The sequence below is a fragment of the Oreochromis aureus genome, linkage group 3 (genome assembly GCF_013358895.1).
Source record: "Oreochromis aureus strain Israel breed Guangdong linkage group 3, ZZ_aureus, whole genome shotgun sequence".
NCBI classification, from domain to species: Eukaryota; Metazoa; Chordata; class Actinopteri; order Cichliformes; family Cichlidae; genus Oreochromis; species Oreochromis aureus.
The window spans coordinates 50817577-50821842 of NC_052944.1; the positions used below are offsets into that span (position 1 = coordinate 50817577).

Below are 4266 nucleotides of genomic sequence, written 5' to 3' on the forward strand. Positions count from 1 at the left end.
ACGTGACAGTCTTAAGCAGGCATATCTGAGCAACATCAGCGTCTGTATTCTGTGTGTGTATGCAAGTATGTGTTTTTCAGCCATACCATACATAGTCATACTTCCTTATCAACCTTTCCAGTTGCACCGAACAGGATTCGACTTTTCAATGACCTTAACATGTATATGAGGTATGCTGAAAAAGCAGAAGTGAGCGTCTCACTAAACTATAAAACCAGGACCTTGAAAAAGGTCATATCTCAAATGAACCTTTAAAGGTGTGAAGTCGTGCACCTTAGAAGAGCAGAACCTTGTGGTTTCTAAATGTGTAACGTAGCTCATATCTGCACAAAGCAGCATTCTAATTAGTGGAAAAACATTTTATCAACACACATTGACAACCATTTTAGGACTCATAGAAGCAATGATTATATATATTTTACCACAAATGACAATCTTAAAAAAAATCAACCCTCGCAACATCCTAATGGTTTTATCTAAATTCAGTGTTGCGTTATACAGAGGCAAAAATACAAAAAATAAAATAAAATTAAATTAAATTAAATTAAAATAAATGAAATAAAAAGGTGTCATTGTCCCCGAAAAAAACTTAACTGGACCTAACTGCATACGTATTTTTCTATTTTGGAGTGATGTTTAAAATGGATTGTTCAAATCCTACACAGAACAAGTGCAGAAACCAAGAATTCTTTTAAATTAGTTTATATAATGTGTTACATACAGGCCTGTAAGTTTGTCTTAACTTGAATTTTTGAGAATCACTCCTTCTAGCTCCTTACAGCTGTGATGGCCGAGCGGTTAAGGCGTTGGACTCGAAATCCAATGGGGTTGCCCTGCGCAGGTTCAAATCCTGCTCACAGCGTTAGCGTCCTTCTCTGAGCAAATTAAGTATTACTGAATTTCTTGAAGGAACCCACTCGAGGGATTAACAACGTTTTATCTGATCTTTTTTATCTAATCTAATCTTGTATCGAAATGTTAATTCTGTACTACATTTCTCAGCCTACTTTAGCTTCCTGTCTCATAGACATAGAGGAAGCACTAAAACTATTGAAAGAATTGTGCACACAAACATACTGAATGAGGAAATGCATTTGCACAGTGAAATAAATGAGAAGTTGCACAAAGTTCCACAAGACTTCTAGGGTATACTTCTTTCTTTTTTTTTTTTTCAACTAATGACTAAGAATAGAATTTGAGCAAAAGAAGAACTTTATTCTGCATTGTTTCATTATTCTTAAACCTCTGATGCTGTCCTAAAGTAAGAAAGCAGTGTTTTTAAGGGATCATTTCTGCCCTTTTCAAAAATACAGCATTTGGGTAGGGTTGTCTTTGGTGGGTTAAGAAATGCTAAACCAGGTTTATAGCAATTTACTATGCTTTACAATTTACTTTGAAATTTTGCAATGCACATGCTCATTAGCTAATACATTTTACAAAATTAAAACAATTGCACTTCTTTCAGTTGTACACTGAAATTCCAATCTAATTTAAGTTCCCCATATGTCTGTGAAGGTTCTCAGTCATCCAGGTCACCGTAGTCTCCTCTTTGACACTGTTATGCCCCAGTTTAGGGGTACAGGAACGTAACATAAGAGTTAAAAAGAGTTAATAAGAGTTTTGGTCCCCAAAACCATACACAGAAAAAACAATTTCTTAGTGAACAGTGGTTTATTTTGTCTACACTGAAAATGAAGCTCCGGGGTGAACAAAGGCCAAAATAACAAACAAAACAAGCTAAGTCTGTTAGGTGCAGGCTGTGTGCAGACAGGAATAGGACCCAAGGTGCAGACTCCGGAGACCAAAGGTGAACTCAAAACAGCTTTAATACTGAACTCAAAAAGGGGTAACATAACATGACTGGAAAAAATGAAAATAAACTTAAACCAGAGGACTAACAGAACACACAGCTAAGTAAACGGTAGAACGCGACAGAGAGCACAGGAAAACACAGGGCTTAAATACGCAGAGGGAGTAATCAGGGAATGGGCAACAGGAGGGAAACACAGCTGGGGCAAACCAGGACTAACGAGACAAAGAAGCGTAAACTGAACACACTGAGAAAAGACAGAGACCTTCAAAGTAAAACAGGAAACACAACACAGACTGAACTTACAGACACAGACACAGACACTGACTGGACGTGGGGATACAGCAAACAGGGGAGACAGCAACTCAGAATCACAGACAGAAAACCAGAACACTAAAACTCTAACAGAACCCACCCAGAGAACCTAAACTAAGAATAATCCAAAAACCCAAAAAGCAAAACTAGAATATAATGAAATAACAAACTCAAAGAACCAAAACACAAACCACTGGGTCGAATGACCCAGAGATCCTAACAAAGTCAGGAGAGGAGGTGCTATCTAAGACCCTATGTGAAACAAAAACCAAACAAAAGACAAACGCTACACCTAACTCCCTAACTGAAATAAACAGGAGAAAACAGTACAAGGAAAAATAATAAGGCAGCTCACCCCTTCTGTTTCAGTGCTATTTACTAGAGATGGCACGATACCACTTTTTTATGTCCGATACCAATACCGATATCATAAATTTGGATATCTGCCGATACCGATATGAATCCGATATAGTGTGTTTTTTTAATCAATAAAACTGTTTTTTTAATATCTTGCTGCATTTTGTATAAGTTCATACTCAAGTTTAAATAAACAACAACACTAAAGCTATTCTGTTATACCTGTATGTAAAAAATACACTGCACCCAAAATATTTCATAGTTCAGCAACACTGATCAATCTAATAAACTTAAACCTACTCCATCCTCCCTATTCTGGTATTTTAAAGAGTACTTAGCAGAAATATTAAGCAACCTAACTAATAGGGTTGTAAACTCCCAGCAAAAAAAAATAGGGAACCACCCCCCACCCTCCACCTCATGATGCTTAATCGATGTAATCAACTTTAATTTGATGCAGTGTGGAAAAAAATGCACAGAATTAAATTATTTTTCAAGAATAATTAAATAGATTCAACATCTTTATTCAACAGAACTGCAGACTGCACAGATGGTACCTTCCCAAAGGAAAAAGTAGTATAGCTTACTAGGGTATATTAGACTTAACAGTTACTATATACAGTAATGGACTTCTATACATTTTACATCAGATTAAAACTTTGGGTGTAAGATTCAGATAATTATTTATTAAAAGCTAGACATTTTAAATGAGAATAAGAAAGAAAAGTATGTCTTTGTGCCCCTTTTCCCTGTTCATGCCCTATCGGGCCCCTGGCTAAACTTTGCTAGATCCGCCCCTGCACAGTTACCAGCTGTCAGCTACGTGAAAAGGATCCTGGTGTAGAAAGTAATATTAAATAAATTCTAACAACAGCTTATCAAGGTTAAACGTGCTGCTGTTGTTCAGCCGCTGGTTTCCTCTTTCTGGTGCAAAGTGGGCCAAAAACAAAGAAGAGAGACGGACTCGCGACAGAAAAGCCGATCAGCTGATCATTAAGCAGTTTCACGATTGAAGTAGCCGCAGGAAGGTGAGGGAGGGAGAAGAGGCAGTCGCTCCATATATCGGTTGTTAAGCTTAACGTGGGAATGCTTTACAAACATTCAGAGATGAACTTACACACTTGCTTTACTTCTCTCTGGGATAACTTCCTCGGAGATGAAATGCTGGATTGCTAGCGAGGCTACAAATACACACAGCTGCTCTATCACGTGATGCACACTGCTCCGACCTGCTAAGGTTATGAGCCGAATTACACCGTGTCGCAAGTTTTGTGAGGTGGTTTTTTTTATATTTAATGTATCGGATTACATTTTTTATTTCTCACCGATATCCGATCCAGTAATTTACGTCAGTATCGGACCGATACCGATACCTAATATCGGATCGGTCCATCTCTACTATTTACAATGTGCTATTTATAAGTGAAAACTAATGTACACACTATATACAAAGCTCGGTAAGTCACGAGAATCTCAAACACGAATGACACAGGTTTTGGAAGCCAGGGTCAGGTCTGCTGCTGCTGTTAGTGGCTGCCCCGGGACAACTGCTGGTGAGGGATTTTGAAAGCAATCACATGATCAGGGGACCAATCAGCAACCGTCAGCTTATCCAATCCGGGACCTGCAGAGACTTAAAGACACAGACAGAACAAGAAACAGCCACCAAGACACATTATGGCCAGGGCCGTAACAGACACCCATCACCCTCTGGAACACAAACTTGGGGTAATCAGGACCCTACACCACCGGGCAGAACATGTTCCCTCTAAGCCTGAAGGGAA

At 38.5% G+C, this 4266-nt stretch overlaps 1 non-coding gene across 1 annotated transcript; it reads left to right on the forward strand.

Moving 5' to 3' along the window:
- Positions 1-780: 780 nt before the first annotated feature.
- Positions 781-862, forward strand: trnas-cga. The gene has a single exon. It is a non-coding gene; the product is annotated as a tRNA-Ser (tRNA).
- Positions 863-4266: the final 3404 nt, after the last annotated feature.